Source organism: Dromiciops gliroides, chromosome 2, assembly GCF_019393635.1.
Source record: "Dromiciops gliroides isolate mDroGli1 chromosome 2, mDroGli1.pri, whole genome shotgun sequence".
Taxonomy (NCBI): Eukaryota; Metazoa; Chordata; class Mammalia; order Microbiotheria; family Microbiotheriidae; genus Dromiciops; species Dromiciops gliroides.
Genome location: NC_057862.1, coordinates 130,363,784 through 130,383,928, shown reverse-complemented (window position 1 = coordinate 130,383,928; position 20,145 = coordinate 130,363,784). Strand labels below are relative to the sequence as shown.

Below are 20,145 nucleotides of genomic sequence, written 5' to 3'. Positions count from 1 at the left end.
ATGCATCTAAAGCCTTACAGCATTTATACCAAAATAATTATATCTTCCTAGAATCAACACATTTTCTCTGGTAAATGTTCATTGTAAAGGTTTTCAAATTAGAAGGAAAATAAAACTACTGAAAATTGGCTTTACATCTAAGCAAATCATTTTGTAGTTGGTATTTTGAAACCCAAGCTTAAAAAAAAAGGACAAATGTAAATGCACAACAGAGAAAGCAACTAATATTCTTCTGAAACTTTTTAACTAGCAGGAAAGATGAAACTCATATTTGTTGAATGTTTTAACTTTATAATACTTGCTAAAGATGACAAAAATAAGTAACAGAAAAGCTATACCATATCGACAATGTATTTTCTATTTTTTTTTTAAAGGACATCTTTGGTTGTAATTTTTTCCCACTGGTAAAATGGTTTTCTAGGAATTTTCAGTCATACTCAGATAAAAATAAACCCTAAAGAAGTAGCTAAGGAGGGAAATGAACTCTAAAAGCAATTGGATTTGATACAGTGATTTGATTTGAGGAATTAAAAAAAAATTATCCTTAAGCAACCTTGTATCCAATAACAAGGGGCTTCCTTGAAGCTAAATCTAACCCCTGACATGTGCATCACATTTTAGCTGAAGGTGAAGAAACCAAAAACAAAAGTATTTTTTAAAAGCTTTAAAATATACGTTTGCCACATGAAATCATCTTTTTTTTTCTTCTGTCCATGAAAATCAACCAGCTTTGTCAAATAGAACTCAAAAGTATAAGGGAAACAATCACAAGAGAAAATATTATAGCTATTTTATAATAGACAACATTTTGCCAGTGGTCAAGATTTTTGCTAGGAGATGCTTGAGTAAAATTAAAAGAAATAGTTCAAATTAAAATCTTCAAGAAATAGCCTAGAGAAATATACAGCAAAATGTTAGTCATTTATGAGATTCTATCGCCACCTACAGGATTTTTCTTCTTTCTGAAAACCTGATAATGTTTTGGTTATTTGATGCTTGAAAATGATTTTAGAGAGAAGAAAAAGAATAAATTGACTTTTTCCTTTGAAAACTATGGTGCTCTTATATTAAAGGAAAAAATAAGTTACATCTGAGATGTGAAATTAAATTTTCCAAGCAAATTATTCTGTATAAGTTGCTAGTGCCCAACAGTGATAAAGCTGTACACATTGATATTATTTTGAAAATATGAGATAGTTTTGTATGAAAAAAGTTCCATAATAATAAAAAGTAAAACCACTTTATGTACTTCTGTCAAATGTGCTTTAATAGTGGAGTAATGTGTATATATGTTCCTGTGTGTATAATGAAAGGACTGATGGTCTGAAGTCAGGGAATCTGGTTTCAAAATTCCAGTTCAGCCCATTTACAACCTGAGCAGTGTTGGGAAAGTCAGAATTTCTCTTTGGGCTGTTTCCTCACTCACAAAATGTGGAAGCAGAACTAGACAACCTCTGAAATCCTTCTAAAACTATATTATGTCATTCATATGTGTTACTACATTAGTGTTAAGGCATTTATTTTGTTTTATAATTGAAAGATACATTGTTTTCTATAAATCAGACAGTAATTTCAATGCTGAATTTTCACAAAAATAATTTCCTCATTCCATTTGATAAGAAATACCATTCCCCAGTCACTTTAATTTTTCTCAACTTCTATTCCCTCATTTGTAAAATTCTACTACTTTCTTTAAAGGGTCATTATGATGACTAAATATGACAACAAATACAAAATCTGAAAATTTAAAACACCCTTGTTATTTAGCTGAGGATATAATTTTTTAAATTAATAAAGTATTTTATTTTTTTTCAAAAATATGGAATGCTTCACGAATTTCCGTGTCATCCTTGCACAGGGGCCATGCTAATCTTCTCTGTATCGTTCCAATTTTAGTATATGTGCTGCCAAAGTGAGCACTGAGGATATTATTCTACTGTGTTGGCTAACTGAAATACGTCTTGAAAGATTATTTACAGACCCATACTTGTACAGAGTCTTAATTAGATTAATGCATTGGCTACAGTAATGTAAATGAAGAGGTCACTAAAAGGAAGCCATATTCTAAGTGACCGAAAAGCCAATAATACTCCCAAGAGATCAGATGATCAAATACAAGGACTACAAAGGCAGAATGTTGTCTACATGGTGAGACATGGTCTCTGTGCCTACTTGTTTTTTAGCTTAACTTTTTTTCTTTGTTATAGAGATGGGCTCAATTTGGGGTGGGGACATAATTCAGAAATGCCTATGCTATTAAAATAAAAGGCATCAATTAAATTTATTTTAATAAGTTTTTTTTAATGTTTAAAAGATTAATTCATTGGTCAGAAGAGCAAGAACAGTTATATACACATAAGTTTGCAATTAGTCAGATCTCAGTTTCTCTCATGTGACACACTATTGCTTCTGGGTAAATATTCCCAACAGTTATTAAAAAAAAAAAAAGGAAGGTAGGTAAGCATGGGGAGGGGAAGAAGGGACAGAAACCCAGGACTTTGGAAGAGAAGAAACATTTCTATCTGGTCAACAAAATCAATCACTACCTTATCCTGTCAGTTCATAAGCCTATAAGAAAATCATAGTTTTATTTTTTATTATCAGAAAAGTATGAGATAGAATGAATGATAAAAAATCTAGCATTTACAAATGCTTTATGATTTGCAAGGTGCTTTATATATATTATCATATTTGATTCTCACAATAGTCCAGTAACATGACATTGATTGGATTGAGAATCAAGAGAGGAATTTGAGTTCTGGCTCTGTTCCTATGAAGTTATGTAACTTTCAGCAGTCATTTAATCTTGTTGGGCCTCAATTTCTTTGTAAAATGAGGACATTAGATTAGATCTCTTAGGTCCCTCAAGCTATAACATTTTCTGCTTCCATACTTTTCTCAACCTAAAGCAGCAGGTGTTTTGTTGGAGTTTTTTTTTTTTTAAACATAAGTTGATTTAAACTGTGTGTGATCTTTTGCCTGGCAAAACCAAGTGTCTTTGACAATGAGCTGAAAGATAGAATTGAAAGAGCTTGGAAAGAAATGAAAGCCTATCCTATTTAAACACTGGACTGTAATCTTATGGGCAAAGCAAGGAGGTAGAGGAAGGTAAAAATATTTTCTGCTGAGACAATAGTCACAACTGTTTTCTGAAACAGAAAAATAAATTGTGAAAGTTTTACTGATTTGTATACATATGTAATATATACATAAAATATATTATATATACATAGTCAAAACAATCACAAATTAACTAGTCCTATCCATTTTGGTACTGGTTAAATCTTGCATGCATTTTTTAAAGCAAATAAATGATTAGCATCAGGTGATTATCCAACCTTGTTCAATAATATTAGATCCATAACTTCAAATGAAGGCTAGGGGTAGGATATAAAAGCTTTATAAATCATAAATCAAATAGCCAAAGCACAATACATAAACTCTAACCAGACCACAAAGAGGGCTTCTCTTCTCTTCATAAACATCAGATCAGGCAGCTGAAATTATTACCAAGGCTCTCTGGTAACTGTCACCTGTGGTGGGTATAATTACAGGCTACTGCTGCAAGCACGCCCACATCATACAGCTATAAAAGGACCTGCGGCTTGCCAAGACCAGGCAGACAATGGAGAGTACACGCGCCACCTGACGAGAGCCCAAAAAGATCAGCCAGGGAGACTAATAAAAATGACAGCTTAGAAACAAACGACAAAGCTCTGACCACAAAAAAAGGCAATATCGAATTAGCTAGAAAGGTAAGTTCAGAGCATGGTTCTTCAACAGGTCACAACCCAAGCAGGAAATCAGTTATAGCTGTTTTCTCTCTCTCTCTCTCTCTCTCTCTCTCTCTCTCTCTCTCTCTCTCTCTCTCTCTCTCTCTCTCTCTCTCTCACACACACACACACACACACACACACACACACACACACACACACACACACACCACACCACACCCATACACCCCCCACACCCCAACACACACCAGGTCTCTTTATTATTATTTTTAAATATTCTTTTTTCCTTTGCACAAAATATTTGAACATTTGAACATTTAGGTTCTGCATATATAAAATAAAAAAGCTGGGGGAAAAATCACTAATTCAGCTCTATAAGCAGAGGGGGAAGAAACCCCCAAAAAACAAAAACAAGTTTAGATGATGGTCATATGGGTTATAGATTAACTGGCCTCTTTAGATCTGTACCCCCTTAATGCTCATATCTGCCTTTTGACTATTTCTGTCCTAATTAGCACCACCACAGGGTGAGCAGGGTCAAGGAAAGGCCAGTAAAAATGCATATGAGTCTACTATTTGGGTTAGTACCTCCAGAGAGAAAGGTTGAAATTCAAAGCTAAAATGAAGTCCCTATAATATCTCAGCATTATACTTGTTGGTGTTGCCTTGTCTCAGGACCACCTTTTGTGGGAGGTCTCTCCTGCCCCACATCATTCTCCCTAATGGCTTCCCTCTGAGGTTATTTCCATTTACTCTGTACATTTTTTACATACTTCCTTCTTTACAGGTTGTGTGTGGGCTCCCTGAGGGCAGGAACCATGTTTTGACCTTTCTTTATATTCTCAGGGCTTAGCACTGTGTCTGGCACATAGGATATGCTTATTTAAATGCTTTTTGACTGACTGGCTGACTGGCCATAATAAATTAAATGAGTACACAAACTCCTTGTGAAGGTAGGGGAAGGGCAATACATTTTTCATCTTCCTATCTTTCTTCAGAGCCTGGCACGGTATTTCTAAATATCAGGTATCTTTGATGCCAATTTCAGAAGTATAAAACTGAATAATGACCATGTTTTTCCTCCATTCAAGCACATTCTTAAAACGTAGGTCCAACCATATCACCTCATACTCAATAAACTTCCATGGCTCCCTTTTGCCTCTAGGATCAAATACAGATTGCTATGTTTGGAGTTCAGTCCTTTCCAGTCTTCTTATACCATACTACCTCACCCACTTAGTTTTCAATCTCAACACTGGCTTCCTTGATTTTCCATGAACGAAACACTCCATCTCTCAGCTCTGGGCAATATCTCTGGCTGTTTCCCCATGCCTGGAATGGACTGCCTCTTCACTTCTGCCTACTGTCTTCCCTAGTTTCCTTTAAGTTCCAATGAAAACCTCAATTATATGTAAACAAACAATTTTTGAGAGTTTTTTGGAGCTCCAAATTTTCTCCCTCCATTCCTCTTCTTACTTTGAGAAGGCAAACAATTTGATATAGATTATATATGTGAAGTGATACAAAACATTTCCATGTTAGCCATGTTGCAAAAGAAACTGCAGACCAAAAAAACCTCTCAAGAATAATAAACCAAGTTTTTAAAAAGTATGCTTCAATCGTCACTCAGACTGCATTAGTTCCTTCTCTGGAGTGGATGACATTTTTCATCATAAATTCTTTGGAATTGTCTTGGATCATTTTGTTGCAAATAGTTAAGTTATTCACAGTTGATCATTTGACAATATTGCTGATACGATATACAATGTTCTGGCTCTATTCATTTCACTTTGCACAGTTCATATATCTTCCCAAGTTGTTCTGAAAGCATCCTGCTCATAATTTCTTATGGCACAATAGGATTCTATCACAGTCATATACCATAACTTGTTCACCTGTCAGGTGATGGGCATCCTCTCAATTTCCAATTCTTTGCCACCATAAAAAGAGCTGCTATAAATATTTTTGTATATATAAGTCCCTTTCTTTTTTGATCACTTTGGGGTATAGATCTAGTAGTGGTATTGCTGGGTCAAAGGTTATACAGTTGTGTAGACCTCTGGCACAGTTCCAAATTGTTCTTCAAAATGGTTGGATGAGTTTACAACTCTACCAACAATGTATGTGTCCCTATTTTTCATTAGCTGTTATAGCATCTGTTATTTTCCTTTTCTGTCATGTTAGACAATCTGATAGATGTGAGGTGATATCTCAGAGTTGTTTTAATTTGCATATTTCTAATTAATAGCGATTTTGAGCATTTTAATATGACTATAGATAGCTTTGATTTCTTCTTCTGAAAACTGCATATTTATACCCTCTGACCATAAATCCTTTGGAAAATAACTTCTATTTTTGCAAACTTGACTCTGTTCTCTATATATTTGAGAAATGAAGCTTTTATCAGAGATACTTTATGTAAACCCCTCCCCCCCCACCTCCATTCTAGATTTCAGCTTTCCTTCCAGTCTTGGCTAAAATGGTTTTATTTGTGCAAAACATTTTTAATTTGATGTAATCAAAATTTATCCATTGTGTATCCTGGAATGCTCTGTATTTCTTGTTTGGTCATAAATTCTTCCCTTATCTGTAGATCTGACAGGTAAAATGTTCCATGCTCCCCTAATTTACCCTTCATGTCTAAGTCATGTATCCATTTTGACCTTATCTTGGTATACTGTGTGAGATATTGATCTATAACTACTTTCTGCCAAACTGCTTTCAATTTTTCCTAGCAATTTTTGTCAAATAGTGATTTCTTGTCCCAATATCTTGGATCTCTGGGTTTTTTGAACACTAGATTACTATGATTATTAAGTATTCACTATTGTGTACTTAGTCTATTCCATTGATCTACCACTGTCTTTCTTAGCTAATACCAGTTTGTTTTGATGATTACCACTTTGTAATACAGTTTGAGATCTGGTACTGCTAAGCCACTTTCTTTCACATTTTTTTTTCATTGATACTCTTGATATTCTTGATCTTTTGTCCTTCTAGATGAATTGTTATTTTTTTCTATCTCTTTAAAATCATCTTTTTTGGTAATTTGATTGGTATTACACTGAATAAGCAAGTTAACTTAGGTAGAATTGTCTTATTTAATATATTAAATTATTTATTTTATTATTATATAATATTTTACTATATTGGCTCAGCCTACCAATGAGCAATTGATATTTTTCCAGTTGTTTAGCTGTGACTTTGTGTGAAAAGTATTTTGTAATTGTGTTCATATAGTTCCTGGATTTGTCTTGACAGGTAGACTCTCAAGTATTTTATACTGTCTGTAAATATTTTAAATGGAATTTCTCTTTCTATCTCTTCCTGCTGGACTTTGTTAGTCATATGTAGAAATGCTCATGATTTATATTATCTACCTTATATCCTGCAATTCTACTGAAGTTGTTATTTCAACAACTTTTTTAGTTGATTCTCTTTGATACTCTAAGTATACCACAATATTGTCTGCAAAGAGTGATAGTTTTGTTTCCTCATTGCACATTTTAATTCCTTCAATTTTTTCTTGTCTTATTGTTATAGCTGGCATTTCTAGAACAATATTGAATAATAGTGATGAGTTATCCTTGTTTCACCCTTGATCTTACTGGAAGGGCTTCTAGCTTATTCCCATCACAGACAGTTTGCCCATAGTAACTTTAAGAAAGGATCTGAGTAACAATTATGTACCCTACAGGTTCAGCTGAATAGTATATTTGGTCCTGCAAAACTGAGTATAATCCTTCATGAGTAGAGAAGACCATCCAGCAGTGATCATCTTCATAATAAACTGTATGCATGACCTTATTGTTCACTCATGTGAACTCTTCATGACTCTATTAGGGGTTTCCTGGCAGTGATACTAGAGTGGTTTCCTATTTCCTTTCCCAGCTCATTTTACAGATGAGGAAACTGAGGCAAACAGGATTGAGCGACTTGCCTAGGGTCACTCAGCTAGTAAATGTCAGATTTTAACCGAGGACCTCCTGACTCCAAGCCCACTGCTTTATCCACTGCACCCCATGATATGATGGATTGAACAACAACAAACATGACTTTTACATGTAAAGTTTTATGGAAGACTGTATCATCAGGAAAACATAAAAGAAAAGAAGGTGAATGAATGCTAAACTTGTTTCCAATGAAATATTGTTTTGGGAGAAATTGCGGAAAGATATGGACAAAAATTGTTTAGGAGAAGACATGGAATACTTACACAAGCAGAGAAATATGACCATGGTTAAGATCACAGATTTATTTTAATATCAAAGCAAATGAGTACATATTGCTATTCTTCTCACTCTATCCAATCCCTTCTCCACACAGCTGCCAAAATAATTTTCCCAGGGCATAGGAGTTACCATATCACTTTATGCTTAAAATGCCACAAGGCTTCCCTGCTGCCATTAGGATATAATACAAACTCTGCAGCCTTGTCATCTAAGGCTCTTTACAATCTACTCCCTACCTACTTTTCTGGCATTTTCTCATACTACACTCTTATGTGAACTTTAAATCCAATGGAATTAATAACATTCCTAATCTTGATACTAACAGAATCATAGAATTTCAGTGTTGGAAGGAACCGCCACTCTAATGCAGACTCCTCAAAAGTACACAATCTACAAGATACCTTTGTTCATCCAGCCTTAGCTTAAAGACCTACAATGAGGAGGGAACCCACTAGTTCCTGAGGTAGTCCATTCTACTCGCAGATAGCTATAATATTAGTGTTTTCTCTTATATCAGACCCAACTTTGTCTTTTTACAATGTTTACTTATTATAACATCTTCAATGCCCACAATTTTCTGCTGTCATGCACTAATATAGTTGGAATATGCTTGGAATAGTTTTTCTTCATCTGTCTCTAAAGAATCTTGCTACCTCCTTTAAGGGTCAGTTTAGGTGCTGCTAATCCAAGAAGCCTTCCTGGAACCCCTTAGGTCTCAGTGGGCCCTCTCAGATAAGCTAACTTTATATTTATTTGTGTGAACATTACAATTCACACAAACACCCTAAAATAAAAACTCCATAAGCCCCTCAAGCATCAAGACAGCCTCTTCTTTTGTTTTTGTACTCCAAGTACCTAACAATGTGGCTTGGATATAATAGGTGCACAATACTTATTGAATTGACTGGTTGTGTTATGTAAATTTCCCTGGCATTATATCATTAAAGTTAATATCTAAATTCATATTTATAGGTTTTAGTCACACACAAAAGGGTTATTTTGTATTTTACATATGATAACTGTGAACTTAGTGTCAAAGCAAATGAAAAGAAATTCAAACAAAGGTAAAATATCCAATAGAATTTGGAGAGTGGCTGCAGACAGTTGAGAAAAACATATTTGCCTTATACCTTAAATCTTTTTGTAATGTTTAGAACAACATTTGGGGGGATTTAAATTTTACATTAATTTTTTTGTGTGTGTGTGGGTCAATGAAGGTTAAGTGACTTGCCCAGGGTCACACAGATAGTAAGTGTCAAGTGTCTGAGGTCAGCTTTGAACTCAGGTCCTCCTGAATCCAGAGCCGGTGCTTTATGCACTGCGCCACCTAGCTGCCCCCATTACATTTTGATTATGATAGGTATCAGGTCTTCAAATTCCAGTTATTTATTTATTTATTTATTTGTGGGGCTATGGGGATTAAGTGACCTACCCAGGGTCACACAGCTGGTAAGTGTCAAGTGTCTGAGGCCAGATTTGAACTCAGGTTCTCCTGAATCCAGGGCCAGTGCTTTATCCACTGTGCCACCTAGCTGCCCCCATTACATTTTGATTATGATAGGTATCAGGTTTTCAAATTCCAGTTATTTATTTATTTATTTATTTATTTATTTGTGGGGCTATGGGGATTAAGTGACCTACCCAGGGTCACACAGCTGGTAAGTGTCAAGTGTCTGAGGCCAGATTTGAACTCAGGTTCTCCTGAATCCAGGGCCAGTGCTTTATCCACTGTGCCACCTAGCTGCCCCCCAAATTCCAATTTTAACTGGTTCTTTTACTAAAAAAACAAACAAAAAACCAAAACAAAACAAAAACCCACAACTAACAGTATGATACAGAATTAGACATTTTGAACAAACCAGACAACTCAAATTCCTAGCAGTATAAATCAAATAAGAACATACCAAACATAAGAATACAAAGTGTATTCATGAAAATGTCATTTTCAGTCCATAACAGGACAGTCAAATCCTATAAACTGACTATTTTTGAAAGAAAAAAACATGATTTTTGAAAATCATATAAAGAAAATGCTCAACTTCACTAAAAATCAAAGAAATATAAAATTAAAACCGAGGAACCACACCAAAGCCATCAAACTGCTAAAATAATAATGAAAAAGCAACAACACTCAATATTTATAGTATTATAATGAAATGTACATTCCATTGCTGGTAGAATTGAAAATGTATAGAATTTTTTTAGGAATGTAATCTGGTAGTAGCCAGCAAATGCTATAAAAATTATACTCTGTGAACCAATAATTCATTATTGGGTATATATTGGGTTATCAAAATCAATAACAAAGGAATTGTTCAAATGATTTCTTAGCAGTTTGTATGTAACAGCAAAAACTGGAAACAATCTAAATGTTTAACAATAGGTGGATTATTAAGAAAATGTAATAACATAATGTAAGACCATAACACAATTGAGATGAATATAAATACTACAAAAGAAACATAGAAATAGTTTCATGAAATAATGCACAGCAAAAAAAATCAGAAATACAACAGAATATACACTATGATTATATATAAATGGAAAAGTTAATGAAAATGAATGCACAAAGGTCCCTTATGCAAATGTTATAAATATGGAGCAACATGTATCAGTACAAATTAATATGAATTTATTTAAGTATAAGCAACTTCAGTTGGTTGCATTGATATCTAATGTAAAGTTTTTAATAAAATATTTAATTAAAATAATCCCTATTTTTTTCTGTGATATCATTCCTGAACTTTTAAAAAATATTGTTGGGGGCAACTAGGTGGTGCAGTGGATAGAGCACCGGCCCTGGATTCAGGAGGACCTGAGTTCAAATCTGACCTCAGACACTTGACACTTACTAGCTGTGTGACCCTGGGCAAGTCACTTAAACCTCATTGCCCTGCCCCCCCCCAAAAAAAAAAGATTGTCAACAATGGTGGAGACACTTTAGTGACTTAATAAGGAAGCAAGGGTATTATCCAAACTTTATTTTTAATGTCTAACTTACTTAAAACCTCCACAACGCAGAATAAATGTTACTTGAAGTGTGAAGAAGTTACCAAGTCCTGTCCCCATTTTGGTGCATAAAAAAGCCAAAGATATGAAAAATTTAAGTAATTAATTTAGAATATGGTTAATAATTTAACTTTTAACTGATGATTCTAGTACTTCAACTATTTTAATAATCTGGAATGGTCATGTAAAAAAAATGAAAAATCTACTCTTCCCATATAGGATGTACTAAATTAGGTACAGTGAAGTCAATTGATATGGTACTATTTGGCTTAGAAAAAATCAATTTGGCTAAAAGGAAAGAAACATATGTATATGAATCATTGAGTAGCACTTTTAAAAATGTTGCTTGCTTCTACTTTGACAAAAATTAGGTTTAGATCAACCTCCCTACATCATATACTATAATAAGCTCAAAATAGATACATGATTTGACTATTAAAGATCACTCCCCTCTCCAAACTGAAAGAATACCAGACCAGATACCTTCCGTAGTTATAGCTGGGTACTAATTATTAAGTAAGAAATAGAGGTAATCATACAATATAAAATGGATAATGTTGATTACATGAAAGTGAAAAACTTCTGCACAAGCAAAATCAATGCAACTAAGACAAGTAGAGAAGCTGCTAATTAGGGGAAAAGCTTTTTTATAAGATAATTCTGATAGGGTCTGATATTTACAATATATAATACATACATACATATACAAATGCATCTATGGTATATTTGTATATGCATGTATCTATGTACATGTTTGTGTGTATATATACATATATACACATATATACATACACACAAATATGATCAAGAGCTCATATATATACTATATAAACATGTATGTATAAATACATACACACATGAGCTCTTGATCATATATATATATAAACACATATGTGTGTGTATATATATACATGCATACATATATATGACCAAGAGCTCTTATCCAACATATAAGTGGTAAAAGGATATGAACAAGCAGCTTTCAAAAACGAACAAAAAACTATTAATTAAATAAACACTGTTCCAAAGCATAATAAGATTGAAGTAAGTCAAAACAATTCTTAGGTTATATCCTACGCCTAGCAAATTGGCAAATATGATAAAAGATGGGGAACAGTTGATATTTGGAGTTGTTGAAATAGTGTGTCCTAAAATTCTTAGTGCAGTTTTAAGCTTTAATAGCTTACATAGCCACATTAATGTATTATAACCACAATAACACTCTGGAGGTATAGCTATGAACCAATTCAATCATTCTTGAAAACATACCCTTTTACCCAGAATTCCATTGCTGGCATCTATCCCAAGACAAAATGTTACCATAGACCAAAATATTTATAATAGCAATTACTCTGGTAGCAAAGAACTAGAACAAAGTAGATGCCTATCATCTGAGGACTGGCTGAACAAATTGTACGTGAATATAATGTAATTTTACTGTGCCATAAGAAATGATGAATATGAAGAATTCGGCAAGGCATGACTTGGACTGGATAGCTAAGTTACTTTAAACTCCAAAATTGTTTGATTCTATGACCATATAAGGTATAAACCACTCATGATTTGTCAAAAAAGTGATTGAGGAATATATTCACATGAACATATTCAAGGCTTTTAGTCATGATGGTATTTGGATAGTGTTTTTCAGCCAATTATTTTTTGAAGTACCTTCTTCACATTCAAGCTCTAACCAGAGTTAAGTTCAATTCAATATTAGGTTACATTTCCAGACCATTGCTTAAAAAAGCAGCAACTGAAGTCTTAAGTGAAATGAACTTAACAGATCTTATTATAACCTAAAATAAGCAGCTGTAGATAGTAGAAAGTTGCTGCTCAAGATGCCCTAAACTGGAAATGCAGGAAAAGTGGCAGGCAGCAATAGAGTTGTTTTGACAAAGTGAGGGGTCAGGCCTATAATAACAAAGGTTAGCTAACACTACACTGTATTATATAACAGAGCTGGGGTGAATGAGTAGAACAGTTCTACTGTTACTCTGAGACTACAACCTAGCAGGCAGCTTTGATAGGTCAAGACAGGTATGCAGGTGATACTTTTTTGGTTCTATGGGATTCTAACCCATATACCTGTACTTTTCTCCTAAGCCGTAATTCCATTTTAAAATGGGGAAAAATATAAACAGTGACAACAAGTGCATTTAAAAAGTTTATAGTGTCCTTTTAATTTTCAACAGATTATCTTTTTAATTCAATTACTACAATGGTATTAAAGGTCATAATTATTGTTGGTGCCTGAAATGCTATCAATAGAAGGTGCAATTATGCTGCATAAAATTGTCATCACGATGTGCAATGATGGATAATTCTTCAAATACTCTGTAAAATTAACTTTAAAATATTTTATAATATAATATTCAGCTAATCCTTTTAACGAATTTTTTTGGGAGACACTTATCAATGGGCTAGAAAAAAAAATCATGTCAACATTACAATATTACTTAAAGCACATATGTAATGAAGGTGACATCTAATGAGGCCAAAAGACCTTTCCCCTTAAAAAAAACAATCTGTTGAGGGCAGCTAGGTGGCACAGTGGATAAAGCACCGGCCCTAGATTCAGGAAAACCTGAATTCAAATCTGGGCTCAGACACTTGACACATACTAGCTGTATGACCCTGGGCAAGTCACTTAACCCTCAATGCCCCACCAAAAAAAAAAAATTTATCTGTTAGGGGCAACTAGGTGGTGCAGTGGATAGAGCACCAGCCCTGGAGTCAGGAGTACCTGAGTTCAAATCCAGCCTTAGACACTTGACACTTACTAGTTGTGTGACCCTGGGCAAGTCACTTAACCTCAATTGCCTCACCACAAAAAAAAAAGTATCTGTTGATGGAAATGTTCTTGTCTGTCAATACCATGCTGACAACACAAAAGTGCAAAAAAGCCAAGCAGAATAGACAGTAATATTTGTTTTACAACATCTATATTAGACATTATTGGGGTAAGGTGGGGAAGTAGTGTTTTAAAAGAGGGGACATAAAAGTAGAACCCGTAAGCTTAGTGAAATGTAGGTAGGCTAAATTGTGAATAAATCAGTATTGCAACATGTAAAGAAGAAAATAATTGTTCACAATCTATTCCTTTGCAAGTGACTGAGGATCCTGAAAGATATTGTCATTAGTTTGTTAGTGTCAATTCCCAAAACAATACTCCATTTTTTATCTCCTCACAAAGGTCAAATCTATTGAAAATTCTTTTAGACTAAGTGCAGTGTTTTGAGTTACCTATTAGAGGTTCCAAATAGATATTTCCCATCCACATATCATTACTTCTGAAAAGCATACAAGTCAACTTTTCATTCCTTTCTTACCTTTGCTGTCATATTTTTTTTTCTTTTCTACCTGCCTTTATTATATTTTCCTCAAGTGATACACTCAGAAAAACATGCATCTCTGGAAAAAATATCCTGCCACTTTACAAATGCAGTCCCATCCAACTAGAAAAAAGTTGCTGTTGTCCTCATTGTTGTTTTAAGATTCTTTAAGTAATAGCTCATAACTTAAGCCCTGAAAATTAAACCCTTTGCTTTGCTCACTTTTTTTAAAAATCAGTACTTCATAGATAGAAAAACAACTGTTCATAGGCATTACAAACATATTTTTATATGGTATACATAGCTAGACACTACTGACTTCTTTTTAACTTCAAATACTGTTGTATTTGAAGCTACTGATGTAGCTGTTTAACATAAAATAAGGAACCCATTAATTCTAGGTACTATGGGCTTACCTTACTTAATATGAGTAGGCCTCAGACAATTAATCTTGTAAAAAATGCATTTCCTTAAAATGAATACTCCTATTATTTAAATACTTCAATATATCCTTCTGTTATATATAATAGCTATCACTTATAAAACACTTTCAAGATTTTAAAACATATTTTACAAATATTATCTCATTTTATGCTCATGACAGCTCTGGGAAGAAGGCACTACTATTATCCCCATTTTGTAGATGAAGAAGCTAAGGCTGACTGAAGTTAAGTGACTTGTTCAGGGTCACATAGCTAATGAGGGTCTGAGGCTGGATTTGAACTCGGGTCTTCCAGATTCCAGGCCCAGTGCTCCATCTCCTATACCACCTAGCTTCCAAAACATTGTTCTCTGTTTCAAACGTGGAAATGACTCCAGATTATTGAAGGGCAAACTAGAACACTTAAAATCCTAGCAGAATCTATTGTGATGATTGGAATGATGCCAACCTACTGGAGACTTACTATAGGAAAGCTCCACCATGAGGAGAATGCCTCAGAGGGCAAGGCCATGTGGCTTTTCCTTGGGGTCAGGAAGTGACGTTTGCTCATGGGTGCTGTCTATCAAGGCTACCAGCCAATCAACTTGAGAAGCCTCCTATTTTCTGGGAGGGGACAGGAAGGAGGAAGGAGGGCCTGCTCGGAGAGCTCTGTCTTTTTTTGGGGGTTCCTGACTTGATGGTGGTGGTGGCGGCCGAGGACTTCACAGGAAATTTGAGGAAAGATAGGAATGCCAGGCTGTTGGAATTCTGTTCTCAATCTTTCTCTTTCTATCTTTCAATAAACCCTTAAAAACCTAAACTCGTTTTATCAGTGATTTTAGTCAGTTTCCCCCAAAACTGGGGGAACAGATTAGAACCTACCTTTAGAATCTTAAATTACACAGTATGATACTAGAAAGGCTTCAAATCTAGGCCCAGGAACAGTGTATTTGTGTTTGGGGGGATCAGTTTAAGTACAGAGAAGTTTATCTTCATTAATCTGGCTACCTAGTGATGATTTTTTTAAAAACTGTTGCTAATGCATGCAACAGAGAAAACTACAAAACAACCTTAGTCCTTTGGTTCTTTCCCCTTCTGCAGTGATGGAGTGAAAGAGTTGTGGTGGAATAAAGAGACAGAGAAACTAAGTTGCACAAGTTTTGGGTGATTTACAAATCCTAACATAGCAATTAGTACCCTAAATGTTATTTTATTGTACAATGACCACTTAGGATGGCTTACAGGTTCTCCCTGGAGTCAAATCTTGTTAAGGTTGGTGTTATCATACACTCAGGAAACACAAATATCATTTCATGGGAATTCATTGCTTCAGTGTTTACAATGTCTTCTGTGTAAAGACTATCATGAAAATGATTGCAGTTTATCTCAATGGTAACACTGCTCAGGGAGGGACTTTTCAGCCATCCTCTTGTTTGTTGTATATTTATTATGTTCATTTATTGGCTGTTGTTGATCCACGGGTGGTTCTCTTGGAGCAGGACCACTTTGACAGTCTAAAGAGATCAGGACTCCATCCTTTAAGGGAATGGGACGAAATAGTTTTGGAGGTCTCACCAGATCGAATCACATTTACCTTATAACATTTAGGCAGCACTGGAAGTATCAGTATCTCAGTTCCTCCTCACTTAGTGTTGCTTTTTTTTTTTTTTTTCAGTAAATGTACTTAAAAACACTATTGTTGAGGAAGTTAATGATAATAATTTTAATTTGCCAACATCTTTTTCAAAACATGAAGATTGAAATAAATTTGATGAAGACCTTATTAAAGACCTTACACATAAAGTCAATATATTTGATAACTTCAATGCAAAATTGGCAATGAGTTAGAGGTAAAAGAATGTGGGGTTGGATTCAGAAGGACCTGAGTTCAAATCCAACCTCAGACACTTGACACTTACTAGCTGTGTGACCCTGGAGAAGTCACTTAACCCCTACTGCCCCACCCCACCCCCCCAAAAAAAAAGAAAGAAAAGAATTAGGGTAATACAATTCAGTATTAAAGAACTTATAGACTATATATAAAATTGTGTCCATACATTATGCTACCACATTCAGGAAAAGAATCAGAAAACATTGGATATGTAAGCACAAAATACATCATGAAACAAAATTGATTCTATTTTCATATATATAGGAGACAAGTGGACACTAATGCAGAAGTTATTAAAGGCTCAGCTGTCCTTGTACAGTGTACAGGTTTGTACAGTGACTCACTAAAAACCAAAATTACTAGAAAACTGAATAAAGACAAGAAAATATTGTGACAGGCAAAACAATCCTAACCTGAATTATTTAAAGACGTTATTGACACAAAAATGGTAACTAAAGGAAAGGACATTAATACTGATTATAACAATTTCACATACGAGTTTAACTTATAAATCAATGGCCATCTTCAGGCAAACAAAAGAGCTTAAAAATCCTTAGTCCGCAAACAATTAATTTACTTGCCAAGCACAGAGACATGACAGTAGTACTACAGAGTGAAAGGGTATACACATTTTAGTGATTTTGATGTAGTTCCAAATTACTTTCCAGAATGGCTAGTTCAATTTAGAACTCCTCCAAAAATATATTAATATGCATACTTTTCTGAAGCCTTCTAACAAATGTCATTTTCTCTTTTTTTCTCATCTTTGTATATCTGATGTATGTGGGGTAGAGCTTCAGAGTTGTTTTAATTTGCATTTCTCTTATCACTAGTTCTTTGGAACATTTTTGTATATTTCTATTAATAGCTTTAGGTTTTTTTTCTTCTTTTGTGAACTGGCAATTTATATCTTTTGTTTATAAATTAGGAAATGACTCTTATTCCTATGTATTTGAATTAGTTCCTTATCTAATTTTGATATCAGATTTTTATTAGAGAATCTTATTGCTAAGATTTTCTCTAGTTAATGATTCATAATTTTAATTAAGTTAATTTTGTGTAAAACAATTTTGTACAGTATAATTTTTCGATTCTATTTTCTGCAATACTCTTGATCTCACATTTGGTTATGAATGCTTTTCCCCCTATCAAGAGTGATAAAAATTATTTTCTTCCTTGCTACTCTAATTTGTGTATTTATTTTACCTTTTATATCTAGGTCATATATTGACTTGGAGCCTGAGAGTATATGGTGTGAGCACTTTGTCTAAACTTAATTTTTACCAAACTGCTTTCCAGTTTTCTTAGAATTTTTATAGAATAATTTCATTACCCTAGAAATCATTTGGATTCTCTTTGGGATTACACTGTTTGCACGCTTCTTTATATACTGATCAACTTTTTCTATGTTTTAATTAGTACCTAATACTTTTGATGCTTATTTCTTTGAAGTATTTTTATTGACAATGTCAACTTATAAAAAGATATGGCCACACTAAAAAAAACAACAAAAAACAAAAAACAAAAAACAAAAGGGGCAGCTATATGGCGCAGTGGATAGAGCACCGGCCCTGGAGTCAAGAGGACCTGAGTTCAAATCCGGACTCAGACACTTAACACTTACTAGCTGTGTGACCCTGGGCAAGTCACTTAACCCCAATTGCCTCACTAAAAAAAAAAAAAAAAGATATGGCCAGTTATTACACTATTCATTATACCAAAGAATTAGACATTTTAACAATAACCTAGTATAAGATAATAGCTTAGTGGGAAATGCTCCTTTCTTCACCTGAGCTTCCAACTCAATTATAAATTATGACTAGTGATTTTTTTTAAAGGAAATTCCTGTGTATAACACTTAGAAAAAGAAATTGAACTCAGTTTTCTTCTTTTTTTTTTCTCATTTTAAAACTTAATTTATTGAAAAACCCAAAGAACTCTTGCATTTTCCGTTGCTGTGGAGTTATCTCCTTTACAAATGGGCTCTGTGGCCTACCGCCCCCTTCCCCCGAGCTGGGTCACCCGTGATCCTCTGTCACAGCCCACTGCCTGACAGGGGCTACTCGGGAGCTGCCACCAAGGTTACATCAGCACAAGAAGAAACAAGCAACATGGCAGCAAACCCGTCCAGCGGTTCACTCATAGCCACCCATGACTACTACCAAAGATTTCTGGGTTCCACTTACAGCAACAGCTACTGTGGAAGTGCTGAGTATTCTGGGGAAGTGATCCCCCACCATCCTGGTCTTCCCAAATCAGACCCAGGCCACCGGTGGGCAAGCTTCTTCTTTGGGAATTCAAGTCATCCCTTCCTGACAACTGTATTGGAATCCCCAAAGCACTCAAGAACTTTCCAGGTTGTTCAGGGCACGATCACCTGTGACCTGGCTCGGGAGGCCATGAGGAAGTGGCATGTCAGAGAATTCAGCCAAAACCAACACTGGGCCTTCTGCATGAGCAGCAGCACACTCTGTGCTGCTCCCCCACTTCTGAAGTGTACTAGGCATCAGAGGCCATTTCCCCTCCCCCCCCTCCTCCTCTTCCGTCCCCTTCCCTCTCCCACCTATTCCCTTAGAATAGACAGGCTACTTAAGTGTAGAAATAGTTGCGTTGTGTGTGTGTGTGTGTGTGTGTGTGTTTTTTAAAAAGGAAAACAAAAGCAAAACACCAAAAAACAAGTAAAAGACACCACACTTATTGTTTGTTTTTTTTTACTATCCAAATCACCTGTGTGCTTTCCAGCAGCCTTGGAAACTTTGTTTAATTATACTCAACAGAAACTAATAAACTTTGAACAGCCTTAAAAAAACCCCCGAAACTTAATTTATTAAAACTGTCACTTTTCAAAGAACAATAATAACAATAACAATAACAACAACTAACATATACATGAGGCAGCTTGGTGGCTCCATGGATAGAGCTCTGAGCCTGGAGTCAGGAAGACCTGTGAGATACTTACTAGCTGTGTGAACCTGGGCAAGTCACTTAACCTCTGTTTGCCTTAATACACTAGAAAAGGAAATGGCAAACTAGTCTCTTTACCAAGAAAACCCTATGGACAGTATGGTTACAGAGTCAGACATTACTCAACAAATGAAGAACAACAACAAAAAACATTTATGTAGCTCCTATGTGCTAAGCACTATGTTGCCTGATTTTTAAATATGATCTCATTTGATCCACACAACAACCGTAGGAGGTAGGTGCTATTATTTCCTAGATTTGCAGATGAGGAGACTGAGGCAAACTGAGGTCAAGTGACTTTCCCTGGATCACACTGCTAGTATGTGTCTCAGACTGGATTTGAATTCAGGTCTTCCTGATTTCAGGACCAGTACTCTATCCAAGTTGCCAGCTAGGTGCCCTGAAACAACTGAATGACCACACATTCAAGTACACAGACTTATCCATCATAATCTTCAATGCACTCTACTAGCTCAAAAAAATAAAAACAAAGTTCTTACATGAATACCCAAAAGTTCAGACTATACATAGATCAAGACAATTTGAAATCTAAGAGATAAAT

At 34.9% G+C, this 20,145-nt stretch overlaps 1 protein-coding gene, 1 non-coding gene and 1 pseudogene across 2 annotated transcripts in view; 1 reads left to right on the top strand and 2 right to left on the bottom strand.

The window, feature by feature from the left end:
- Window positions 1-20,145, bottom strand: part of MCTP2 (multiple C2 and transmembrane domain containing 2) — a 275,109-nt gene that overhangs the window by 64,195 nt on the left and 190,769 nt on the right. The gene's annotated exons all lie outside the window — the stretch shown is intronic.
- LOC122744756 lies at window positions 1,814-1,920 on the bottom strand. The gene has a single exon (XR_006355104.1). It is a non-coding gene; the product is annotated as a U6 spliceosomal RNA (small nuclear RNA).
- LOC122741457 lies at window positions 18,731-19,076 on the top strand (annotated as a pseudogene).